Source organism: Tupaia chinensis, unplaced genomic scaffold, assembly GCF_000334495.1.
Source record: "Tupaia chinensis unplaced genomic scaffold, TupChi_1.0 Scaffold000132_1, whole genome shotgun sequence".
NCBI classification, from domain to species: Eukaryota; Metazoa; Chordata; class Mammalia; order Scandentia; family Tupaiidae; genus Tupaia; species Tupaia belangeri.
In genome coordinates, this window is record NW_006159601.1 from 3,877,349 (window position 1) to 3,890,801 (window position 13,453).

The 13,453-nt window shown below is 45.6% G+C and overlaps 1 long non-coding RNA gene across 2 annotated transcripts in view; it reads right to left on the reverse strand.

The window, feature by feature from the left end:
* Positions 1-5,353, reverse strand: part of LOC106734517 (uncharacterized) — a 390,280-nt gene extending 384,927 nt beyond the window's left edge. For both annotated transcript variants that reach the window (XR_003548790.1, XR_003548791.1), the window contains exon 1: positions 5,186-5,353. This is a non-coding gene — a long non-coding RNA (uncharacterized LOC106734517). The remainder of the gene's footprint in view (positions 1-5,185) is intronic.
* Between the last annotated feature and the right edge of the window lie 8,100 nt (positions 5,354-13,453).

Genomic DNA, 13,453 nt, shown 5'->3' on the forward strand with positions numbered 1-13,453 from the left:
AAAGAGAAGAATGTCTGGTTACTCTGTGGGTTTTCATCTGCTTTTAAATTCACATGTTGCCAAATTACACTAGCCCTCCACCCCACCGCCCCCTCCAAAAAAGCCCAGTTGCTGCCACCAGTGAGGCCATCCAGCCCTGGCAAGGAGCTCATCTCCCCTCCACACCACCAGCCCCTTTGGCACAAAGGATTAGTTCTCCTAAGCCTGGCCAACGACTTTTGCAGATTTCTTAGCTGAGGGTATGCCAAAGAGCTGCCTGGGCCCCCGGAAGAAGCAAGGCCGCCTGGAGGGTTAAAAGAGCAGGCTCAGGGGTTCTACACTCCCCCCTGCTTCTGGGCACTTTGCATGGATGTGTGTAGGAAGCCAAGGCCTGGACATTTGTACAGGAAGGATGTCCCCAGTAGCTCGCAGCAGCCCTAACTGGCGTTTCCAGCACGGGGAGGAGGTATTTATAGGAAGGGCAGCCAGCCAAGCCAGACCAGCTCCAACTTTCTTTCAACCAACTCTTTTCCATCTTCTGCAGTTCTCCCTCAAGTCAAACAGAGAGGCATTCCTCCCTTTATTGCTTGGTTTTTACACAAGGACTGAGGTTCTCATTAAAATGATTGAGAAACCCTGACTGAAAAGATGGAGAAGAACCTGCACGACACGCGCCTTCCCCCCTTAGCTCTTAATCTTCTCTCCCCCAAACAACTGCCGCCCCAAGGCAGCCCGTGCTCCTTCTCCTGTCCCTATGGCAGGCCTCCAGATGGCCCAAGCTCCCTGTTACCCTGGGTCCCAATAATCCTTTCTACCAGCCCTCTCACCAACACCCATGCCCCCCTTTTATTTAGTTAAAATAATTTTTCTTTCTTCACGATAGAGTACAAGTGCACATACGTGAGAGAGGGAGAGAGATGGACACCCTCCGCAGGCACTGGTCTCACTGCTATTTCCTTCCTCCAGCCCCCCAGATCTTGGGCGCTCCCCATGTGCCTGGCATGTTTCATGCTGACCAAGCCAGGACTGGAACAGTGGTCACCACCTGGATCCAGCTTCTCTTGATCAGCACGTTATCATCGTGCAATGAAACTACCCCACTCCTTTTAAAATGTGCTACGGAGTGTGTGCACTTGCTGGAGAAAGTGAGAAGTCCCCCCCAGGGGGGACAGCCACGCTGCAACCCCTCTCAGGATTTTGGACATACATACACATGCGCTCCAGGGTATTTCTTAAGCTGCTGGTCCAGGACACAACCACGTCATCAGCCATGTGGGATCAACCCACCTTAGCCCCTGGCTACTGGCCCCTCACCTGCTCTTATCACATTCTGTAAAACCCTCTAGGATCTGCCCTCACCCCACCCTCCTCTGACCTCATTTCTTCACATTCTTCCTCTATACTCTTCTTTGCTATTGTCAAGCACCCCTCAGGGCCTTGGCACCAGCTGTTCCCTCTACCTGGAACACTCTCACATCTAGGCAGTCTAAGGCTGAATCTCTCATGAGATTGACCATGTGGCATCTGGCTTACTTAGCCACCAGGCCACAAGTAACTTTCAGACTGGTGCCTGAAAGTTACTCCCAGAGAGCCTTTGATAACACTATCTATTAGAAATCTTCTATGGGGGGGGGGGACCTAGCAAATAGCATAATGGTTATGTCGCAGGACTCCCATGTAGTCGACCACAGTTCGCGTCCCGGACCCGGTGGCTTAAAACTCACACCGGGCACGTGTGCATGCGTGCCCAAGATCCCAAGAGGAGAATGGAGGAGAAAGGATTGTGGCGTGGCTATCCCCTCTGAGGGGTGATTTCTCGTTTTCTCTTTCTCTGTCTCTCTCTCTCTGTCTGGGGAACACATGCACCGTATAGCAAAAAAATAAAAAAAAAAAAATCCTCTCCAAAACAAACAAACAAAAAAATCCTCTATTGGGGCCCGCAGGTGACAAGGTGGTTAAGGACACTGGACTCCCACATGGCCAATTGTGGTTCAAGTCCTGGACCTGGCAGCTTGCTTCCTCACTTTCCCTCTCTCTCGCTCTGTCCCTCTCTGATCAAAATAAAAAAATAATAAAGTTAAAAAAAAAATCTCTCTATACTCACAATTTCAATGGTCGCTTTATTTTTCTTAGCATCAACAAAGACTCCCTCCTTGACAATACTTTAGTCAGGCTAATCTGAGCCCTCTCTCCTCCAGGCCTCAACCTCAGTCTGATCACAGCAAAATAAATCCAGCCGAGTCATCACCCACCCTTGTTATCTGGTCTTCATTCCCTACCTTAGCCTGCCATTTGCAGAGTCTTGTTGAGTTGGTTTAACAAGAAGCCCCAACCCTGGTGTCTCCTTTTAGTTATTCCCCCATCCCCTGACCTCCTTATTCTACTTGTTGGTTATTAAATCCCCAGGTAGCCTTTGATGCACTCAGAGATGAGCTCAGTCTCTCTCCTCTGTTGCAAAAGAGTTGATTTCTATTGCGATAGTGTTTAATAAAGACTCCCTTGCCATTTTTTTTTTAACAGAGATTTTTTGCTATAGGGTGTTTGTGCTTGCTGGAGAGACAGAGGGACAGAAAATGAGCAATCGCCCCGGGAGGGGATGGCCACGCCACAATCTCTTCTCCATTCTTTTCTTGGGATTTCGGGCAGGCACGCACACACATCCAGTGTGAGTTTGAAGCCACTGGGTCCAGGACTCGAGCCACTGTCCAACTATGTGGGAGTCCAGTGACATAATCACTGCGACATACTCATTATGCCATAGCTGGTCCCGCCCTTGCTATTTTAACAAGTGTTAGAATAATTTTTCTTTAACGCCACCGGACATCATAACATCGTTTTATTCATCTCCCCCTCCCCTGGACTATAAGTTCCAAAAGGGCAGGATCTTCATGTGTTTATTCTCCACTAGATGGCTAGCTTCTAGAACAGTGTCTGTTCCATGGCAGATATTCAACGAAAATTTGTTGAGTGAAGGAATTCGCTACCTCCATTCTTTTTAATAATTTTATTTTTAATTTTTTTAAATTTAGTTTTATTTATTTTCTTATTTGACCAAAGAGGGACAGAGCAAGAGAGAGAGAGAAAGTGAAAAAGCAAGGTGCCAAGTCTGGAACTCGAATCACGGTTGGCCATGTGGGAGTCCAGTTTCCTTAACCACCACACCACCTGCTGACCTCGCTACCTCCATTCTTAGCCTCAGTTTACCTACTACCTCCTCTGGGTAGCTGTCTCTGAATCTTCTAAGGCTTGACCCTGTACTTAGCAATGATCACACTGCTCTCAGGAGATTATTCTCTGGGTTAATCTGTACTTTTTAAACTGGGCACAGTGGTATGTGCGTATATCCCCAGTTATTGGGAGGACGAGACAGGAGGCACACAAGTTAAAGGCTGGTCTAGATCATCTAGGGAGAGCCTGTCTCTGGGGAAGGGGAAAAAATAAATTTAAGTGTGTGTGTGTATACATACATATATACATATACATATATAACAATTATATATATTTAAAGAATTGTTTATTTAATTCCACTTATTTTTTATTTTAATTTAACCAGAGAGAGAGAGAATAGAAAAGTGAGAAAGCAAGCTGCCAGGTCCAGGACTCAAACCGTGGTCGGCCATGTGGGAATCCAGTGCCTTTAACCACCATGCCACCTGCTTGCCCCCTTCATTTATATACATTTAGTGTGCATGTGTACATGTGTATTTTTGTTACATAATTGATATATTCACATGCAGAACAAAGCATAAATGTCTGTCCTGACCATCTGCCCGCCTTCTCTTCCATACCTCAACATCCACCCATATTTTCCTATGTAAACACATCCATGCACACATCTGTTTGTATGACTCTATTTAACCTCTCTCCCTCCCCACCCACACACACATAAAATGCCTGGCCCATAGCAAGGGCATAATTCTTTAAGAATTTTATTTATTTACTTATATTTGACCAGAGAGGGATAGAGTGAGAGACAAAGTGAGAAAGCAAGGCACCAGGTCCAGGACTCAACTGCAGTTGGCTATGTGGGAGTCCAGTGCCCTTAACCATCATGCCACCTGACAGTCTCTCTTTTAATCTTTTTTTAAGAATTATTTATCTCTATTTATTTTAATTTGACCAGAGAGCGAGAAAGCAAGCCACCAGGTCCAGGACTCAAACAGTGGTTGGCCATGTGGGAGTCTAGTGCCTTTAACCACCATACCACCTGCTGGCTCTGTTTTTAAGAATTATTTTATTTGAGGACCAACAGGTGGTGTGGTGTTTAAGGAGCTGGACATTCCCACATGGCCGACCATGGTTAGAGTCCCGGACCTGGTGGCTTGCTTTCTCTCTCTCTCTCTGGTCAAATTAAAATAAATGAATGAACAAACAAAATTAAAATAAATTCTTTTTAAAAAGAATTATTTAACTTGTCCATTATTACTTTTTTTTTTTAATTTGATGAGAGAGAAGAAAAGTGAGAAAGAAAACTGCCAGGTATAGGACTTGAACCTAGGTCAACCTTGTGGGAGTCCAGTGCCTTAACCACCACACCATGCCAGCCCCAAGGGTGTAATTCTAACAACATGTAAAGAGTTCCTCTGAGGAGGTTGGGAACCAGTTCTCTATTCTCCAGAATCAAGTTCAGCTTTGTCCTAGTCTCTCTGGCCTTCTCATCCCCAGGAGAAAGAGGCCACCTGGAAGAGGGAGATGGAGTGCCAGGGCTAGCCACTCACAGCTCACTCCTCCATACCAGGGTAACTTTCAAGGCCAGTACAGGCCAGAGTGAGCTGCCTGAGCCTTACAGCTCAAAGGTGTGTTCCTGGAGGGCAGGAAGGTCCAGCTGACCAGAAAACCACTGTAGCCCAGAGCCCTGTTCAGGAATTCAGGCCTCCCTGGATGTTTGGGGGAGGGGGCACCGTGCTGGGGTTGGGGGTGGGGTAGCTGGTTGTACAAACAGCCCAAGTAGGTCTCCACAAACAGGAAAAGTAAACAGAGGAGGACACTTCCCAAGCTCTTGAGCCTCTCCAAGGAGAGCAAAGCTTCCAGTGTTTGTTGAAATGCTAATATGACTTTTAAATGCTTTGAAAGAGCCGAAAGAGGAAGTACTGACTACAGACCAACCCTCCACTGGCCTGTAGTCAAAGCCTGGTCCTGTCCCCCTCCCTCATCCTCTGTCTCTGAGGTTATTACACACAGAGAGACCCAGAGGAACAGAAGTTACCTTGGACAGATGCAGTAGCTGACCACACTGAGCGCTGTCTGGCCCTATTCCTCCTTTCCCAGTCAAGAAAGAAGTCTTCTTAGGAGCAGAAAACTGGCTGGAATGGGAAAGAGCTGACTCCAGCGGCCTTCACCCTGGGGCAAGCTCAGGTCACTCTCAAACTGGGAATCTGGGAGGTACTGAAGAGTCCTTGCCTCAGCTGCTGAGAGGCACTTAATTATCTATCTCTGTGCCTCCACCTCCACCCCAAGTGGGTCTTATTTCTGGCAGCCAAGTCACTGCCCACAGGTGCAGGTGAAATGAATTTCCAATGGATTTTCCAAACAACAATTAAAGGAAACTCTTCCTGAATGTTTCAGGGTCTTGTTCTCTTTCTCTGGGACGACTTCACCAGATCCTGGTATCCCTCTCACCAGCTAGCGTGATGAACCATCCTAGTTTGCCAGGGACTGTCCTGGCTTAGCAAGGGAGGGTTGGTCACACACCACTGAGGCCTCCTCAGCTTCCTCCCATCCATCCCTGTGGTTTCAGAGAGGGCACGTACTTTGGGAAGGAGGCCTGGCTATGTAGGGGTAGGTTCCTGACATTGTTTCCTTAGGGGTGTTAGAAAGGAGAAAAAGTAGTCAATCTAGTGGTTCGATTAGTTTCTTTCTAACAAAAACTTTTTCTTTTTTTTTCTAAAGAATTACTATTTTACTTAACTTTATTTTTAATTTGGCCAGAGATGGACAGAGTGAGAGAGAGAGAGAAAATAAGCCACTAGGTCCAGGATTCAAACCACTGTTGGCCAAGCGGAAGGAGTACAATGCCCTTAACCACCATGCCACCTGCAGCCCCAGAAACTTTTTCTTATGAGTTGCTTTCTCATATTCCCTCTCTCTTGTCTCTGGTCAAGTTAAAAAATATTAAATTTTTTTTAAATAAAAGAGGGAGATAGAGAAACATAATACCTAACACTCAGCACTTACTATGCTTTATATGATATATTTTGTTTCATTTAATCTGAAAAGGAAGGTGATCTCTCTTAGATGAGGAAACTAAAACCCAGGATTACACAACCAGTAAGAAGTAGGGGTGGGATCCCAATCCAGTCAGGGTAACACCAGGGCTCACAAACTTAATCATCTTAGACTAGGATCCCTGCAGATGAAGGGCCTTGACCGGTTGAATCACAGAGGACAGAAACAATGTGAGGTTACATGTGTTAGACTAAAAAGGCATACATTCATGTCTATGAAGCAATCTCTGAAGAAAATGGATTGTGAAACTATGACCATGGGACTTCCTTCTACAACCCCCTAGTTGCCATGGAAGTAGGACCAGGTTCAAGGGTAGTTAGGTCACCACTATCTGGTGCAAACTCCACACAGTGGCCTTCCAACACTGACCCTGGCCCATCCACAGTTCCTCTGAGGAGGTTGGGAACCAGTTCTCTATTCTCCAGAATCAAGTTCAGCTTTGTCCTAGTCTCTCTGGCCTTCTCATCCCCAGGAGCAAGAGGCCACCTGGAAGAGGGAGATGGAGTGCCAGGGCTAGCCACTCACAGCTCACTCCTCCATACCAGGGTAACTTTCAAGGCCAGTACAGGCCAGAGTGAGCTGCCTGAGCCTTACAGCTCAAAGGTGTGTTCCTGGAGGGCAGGAAGGTCCAGCTGACCAGAAAACCACTGTAGCCCAGAGCCCTGTTCAGGAATTCAGGCCTCCCTGGATGTTTGGGGGAGGGGGCACCGTGCTGGGGTTGGGGGTGGGGTAGCTGGTTGTACAAACAGCCCAAGTAGGTCTCCACAAACAGGAAAAGTAAACAGAGGAGGACACTTCCCAAGCTCTTGAGCCTCTCCAAGGAGAGCAAAGCTTCCAGTGTTTGTTGAAATGCTAATATGACTTTTAAATGCTTTGAAAGAGCCGAAAGAGGAAGTACTGACTACAGACCAACCCTCCACTGGCCTGTAGTCAAAGCCTGGTCCTGTCCCCCTCCCTCATCCTCTGTCTCTGAGGTTATTACACACAGAGAGACCCAGAGGAACAGAAGTTACCTTGGACAGATGCAGTAGCTGACCACACTGAGCGCTGTCTGGCCCTATTCCTCCTTTCCCAGTCAAGAAAGAAGTCTTCTTAGGAGCAGAAAACTGGCTGGAATGGGAAAGAGCTGACTCCAGCGGCCTTCACCCTGGGGCAAGCTCAGGTCACTCTCAAACTGGGAATCTGGGAGGTACTGAAGAGTCCTTGCCTCAGCTGCTGAGAGGCACTTAATTATCTATCTCTGTGCCTCCACCTCCACCCCAAGTGGGTCTTATTTCTGGCAGCCAAGTCACTGCCCACAGGTGCAGGTGAAATGAATTTCCAATGGATTTTCCAAACAACAATTAAAGGAAACTCTTCCTGAATGTTTCAGGGTCTTGTTCTCTTTCTCTGGGACGACTTCACCAGATCCTGGTATCCCTCTCACCAGCTAGCGTGATGAACCATCCTAGTTTGCCAGGGACTGTCCTGGCTTAGCAAGGGAGGGTTGGTCACACACCACTGAGGCCTCCTCAGCTTCCTCCCATCCATCCCTGTGGTTTCAGAGAGGGCACGTACTTTGGGAAGGAGGCCTGGCTATGTAGGGGTAGGTTCCTGACATTGTTTCCTTAGGGGTGTTAGAAAGGAGAAAAAGTAGTCAATCTAGTGGTTCGATTAGTTTCTTTCTAACAAAAACTTTTTCTTTTTTTTTCTAAAGAATTACTATTTTACTTAACTTTATTTTTAATTTGGCCAGAGATGGACAGAGTGAGAGAGAGAGAGAAAATAAGCCACTAGGTCCAGGATTCAAACCACTGTTGGCCAAGTGGAAGGAGTACCATGCCCTTAACCACCATGCCACCTGCAGCCCCAGAAACTTTTTCTTATGAGTTGCTTTCTCATATTCCCTCTCTCTTGTCTCTGGTCAAGTTAAAAAATATTAAATTTTTTTTAAATAAAAGAGGGAGATAGAGAAACATAATACCTAACACTCAGCACTTACTATGCTTTATATGATATATTTTGTTTCATTTAATCTGAAAAGGAAGGTGATCTCTCTTAGATGAGGAAACTAAAACCCAGGATTACACAACCAGTAAGAAGTAGGGGTGGGATCCCAATCCAGTCAGGGTAACACCAGGGCTCACAAACTTAATCATCTTAGACTAGGATCCCTGCAGATGAAGGGCCTTGACCGGTTGAATCACAGAGGACAGAAACAATGTGAGGTTACATGTGTTAGACTAAAAAGGCATACATTCATGTCTATGAAGCAATCTCTGAAGAAAATGGATTGTGAAACTATGACCATGGGACTTCCTTCTACAACCCCCTAGTTGCCATGGAAGTAGGACCAGGTTCAAGGGTAGTTAGGTCACCACTATCTGGTGCAAACTCCACACAGTGGCCTTCCAACACTGACCCTGGCCCATCCACCCTATCCCTCCCAATGGCTGCTGGATGAATCCATCAAAACCCCGGATCTAATTGCATTTCTCGAACCCTGTCTAATGCCCCAACCAGTTGCACCGCAGAATAAAATCCAGATCCCTCAGCCAGAGTCTCACCCACTGCCTAGGAAAATCTAAGTCGGAGCAGGAACCAATTTGGCAGGATAGATCACAAGCCTTCATAAATGGTTACTTGATTTTATATTTCCCCTTCTTTTTTAAGTATATTTATTTCTTCCATGAGTGAGATAGAGAGACAAAGAGACAAAGGAGACAGGCATCTCAACGGGACCTTGACTCCACCATCCACATCCAGCCTCAGCCAGCCAGATCCCTGACGTAACCATGCCTGTGTATTGCCCTGTGCTTTCAGGGAGGTCTGCAGATGCAAATCTGGAAACTTCCTATGTGGGTCTCTCAGAGAACACTTGTACTGCTGCACTGCTGTCCAGCTCCTCTAAACAGATTTCTGGGAAATTTTTCTTTGGGGAAAGAAAGTCACATTTGAGAGAAAGAAGTGGGGTGGGTGGAGGAGAGCCGGTGATATTTTACACTAAAGGGGTTGATGCCTAGGCTTTTCCATAATGATGAAAACTCCTATGCTCAACAATAAGGAAATGGCTAAGCAAACGAATACATTGATATATCCGTTCAGTTGGATTAGTAGACGGCCATTAAAATGTATGCTTATGAGGAGTGGTAAATACCATGAAAGATGTCTGGGCAAAGGTAAGCCAAATAAGCAGGAAATACAATGACACAGTGTGATCAGACTACACAAAAACAAGACAACTACTGACAGTGAAAGGACTGAGGAAATGAACAAGATTAAAAAGAACCAGTGCTCACTAAGCAGTCCAAATGGTTCACATACTTACCTCATTTCATCTTTAAGGCAGGCCTACAAGTTAGAAATGATTTTTATCCTTACCTCACCAGTGAGAAAAATCAAAGCTCCAAGAGGGTAATTAAGTCAATCGATGGTTGCCCACAGCAAATCGAGGGAAAGAAGGCCACTGGACTCAGGTATGTCTGTTTTGTGGCTCAGACCCTGCCCTCCACACCGTACCACACCCAAGTGCAAACAGTAGCTTTATTGGCTTAAGGAACTACTGGTAACTTTTTTTAACACATATTTTTAAAATATTTATTTTAATTTCATTTTTTAAATGTTTTTAATTTGCTATACTACATATACATTCACCAGAGAGAAAAGGAAAATGAGAAAGCAAGCTACCAGGTCCAGGACTTGAACTCCTTCATCTAGAACTCCAAGTTCTCCATAGTCAGGCCCTCTGCTGTCCTCGCCACATCTATCGCTTTCTCATAGCTGTTAGGTCAGCAGGCGAAGTTATGGGGTGACACCGTCAGGTCTCTCAGGGTGGAGAGATGGGACAACTGCTGAGGCAGAAGGTAGAGAAGTGGGGATAGAGGAGAGGTGAGGCCCCTCACCCTGGTGGCCCCCACCAAGAAGACCAACAGGGCTGGAAAATGGTCATTGTGTCACACTCATGGAGAGTCCAGAGGAAACACACCGTCCATGGAAAAGCATCAGCATTAGACGAAAGGAATAGCTAGTAGACCCAGAGGCAGACCTGGGCTCCCTCCTCTTCCTTGGAGCCAGGGAAGAAGAGGCACCTCTCCCTCAGTCTCCTCTCCAAACAGGGAGCGAGTGAGAAGGTCCTGCATGGTTCACACTGACCTTCTGGACCTGGCCTCTGTTGATTCCAGTCTTTTCTCGTTTGAGGAAGAGTGAAGGCTCTTAAGAAAATAAACTCCAGACAACTTGGCTGCAGGAGAGCAGTAGCAGCACCAAGTGTGAAAAGCTGCAACAAAGATCCTCAGATTTCATTCACTTTTCCCAACCCTTGCACAGTGGAGAACTTTCAAAGTAATGAAGCCACAAGATTGCTGCTGGAAATAAAATTAAAGAGAGGAGTCTTTGGAGAGTGGTTCTCAGCCTTTCAGGAGCCTTAAAGTCATAAGGAGGAGGGGGGATAGAAGGATGGAAGAGAAGGGCTGTTCCCCCTCAGATTTCGGGGGACCAAGAGAATCATGTTGAATACTTAACTGTTACACCGTCGATTGGCAAGAAATTTCAGTCCTCACTGTCCTGGCCAGATGGTACCTATAGAGGGTTTGTGCAAGGTGCTACAAAAAAGGCTCCCATGATCACGTTAGACACTGGCACCTGGTTCCTTTCCTTGATGGCTTGGGGAGGAGGATCATGAGGTCCTGTGGGTCTGCAGGTGAGGCAGCCCCAGTACTCACACCTGAGTCTAGATGCCTGTAGGCCCCGAGCTGTGTTTAAGTACGTATTAAAACCCACAGACCCCCATCTCCTATTTGTCCTAAAGCACTAGCGCTCTTTTGCATAGCCAGGTATTTGTAGTTATATGTTGGGCATTCAGCTGTGAAACAATGAAAACAAGACACTGAGACAGAGATAAATAAAACGCAGATGTCTCAGGCCGGGCACGTGTGCATGCGTGCCCAAGATCCTGGGAGGAGAATGGAGAAGGGATTGTGGCGTGGTCATCCCCGCTGGAGGGTGATTTCTTGCTTTCTGTCTCTCTCTGTCTTTCTGGCAAGCGCACAAGCCCTATAGCAAAAAACACTCCAAAAAATAAAATAATAATAATGATGAAGAATAAAATAAAATAAAATAATTATTTAAGGGACCAGCAGTTGGCATTATAGCTATGCCGCTGGACTCCCATGTAATCAACCATGGTTTGAAACCCAGACCAGGGGCTTAAACTCACGCCGGGCACGTGTACTTGAGTGCCTAAGATCCCTAGAGGAGAATGGAGGAGAAGGGATTGCAGCGTGGCATTCCCCTGGAGGGCGACTTCTCAATTTCTGTCTCTCTGTCTCTCTCTGTCTTTCTGGCAAGCGCATGTGCCCTATAGCAAAAACCTCTCAAAAAAAATAATTAAAAAAAAAGAAACTGGGGTTTTAAAGCGAGGATTAGGGCCAGTTGGTGGCATGATGGTTAATGCAGCTGGATCCCATGTGGTTGACTGTGCAGTTTGAGTCTTAGACCTGGCAACTTGAAAAACACACTGGACACATAGGCATGTGCGCCCCAAATCTCTAGAGAATGAAGGAGAGGGAATTGCGATTTGGCCATCTCCCTGTGGGGTGTTTTCTCACTTTCCCTCTCTCTGTGTCTTTGTCTCTGGCAAGTGCATATAGCCTATAGCAAATAAATAAATAAATAAAGTCAAGTTAAGTAATCCAGAGTACTGAAATGAAGTGCAAGAATGAATTCAGTGAACACATTAGATACAGTGGGAAAGGGGAGTGAAGATGGAATATGGAGGGTTGTGTGTCAAGGAAATCACTATTACTCTCCCAATGTCTGGGCCAAGGCTCCCAGAAGGAGGCAGATCTCCAGAGGGAAATGACAAGAGCCATTATCTTACGATGCCTTTCAGTCAGTCAGGAACAACAACTTGATCTACCCAACTCTAATGTATCTCAATTCTTTTTATTTGGCTCAGTTCCACATCTTTCACCTTGGAGTTAATCCCAAGTATCACTCTGAGCCCATGACTGTAGGAAGTCTCTTCTTTCTAAAGGAATATTTAGAAAGGAAAACTAAATTGTTATTATTGTCTTGATAATGTACTCAAGTTTATATTTTCAAAAATCACTTGTTCAGGAAAATATAAAATTTTCTCTACTTAGAGAAATTTTAAATCTAGGGGTCAGCATGTGATGTGGTAGTTGAGGTGCTGAACTTCCACAAGGCAGACCACAGTTCAAGTCCCGGACCTGGTGTCTTGCTTTCTCACTTTTCCTCTCTCTCTATCTTTCTCTGGTGAATTAAAGTAATTATAATAATAATTTTTAAAATAAATTAATTAAATAAGAAAATGTTAAATTTTTTTTTTTAGAGAGGGATTTTTGTTATAGGGAGTGTGACCTCATCAGAACAGAGAGAGAGAGAAAGTGAGAAATCACACCCCTCCCCCCGGCAAAGGGGGATGGTCATGCTGCAATCCCGTCTCCTCCATTCTCCTCTCGGGATTTTGGGCATACATGTACACATGCCTGGCGTGAATTTCAAGCCACCAGGTATGGGACTAGAACCACACTTGACCACATGGGAGTCCAGCCCCTTAACTACTAATGCTACCTACTGGCCCCTAAATCTTTTTATAGCCTATCTCACTTCTCTGGAGAGAATTGTTGCTTAGATGTATACTCTGCCAGACCTTCGCTTTGACACATATATGTAATATTGTCACGTGTGCATGCACAGATGCAATTTCTTTTTACTTAACTAAGATCATACTTTATTTCTCGGCTATCTAAAATTTTCACTTAATAGTAAGTCAAAGGCATCTTTCTTTTTTTTAAAAAAAAAAGGTTTATTTTTATTTATTTATTTATTTTATTTGGCCAGAGAGAGAGACACAGAGAAAGAGAGAGAGGGAAAGTGAGAAAGGAAGCCACCAGGCCTGGGACTCACACGGTGGTCGGCCATGTTGTGGGAGTGTTCAGCCCCTTAACCACCACACCACCTGCTGGTCCCAGGCATCTTTCCACACCTATACACATAGGTGTTTGTGTATTACTAATTCTGGGGGGTCAGCAGGAGGGCCAGCAGGTGGCATGGTGGTTAAGGCCCCGGACACTCCCACATGGCCAATCATAGTTTAAGTCCTGGACCTGGTGGCTTGCTTTCTCACTTTCACTTTCTCTCTCTCAGTGTCTCTCTCTGGTCAAATTAAAATAAATCAATGAATAAATCAATAAAATTAAATAAATAATTTTTTTTTAGAGGTTTTTGCTATAGGGCACGTGCACTT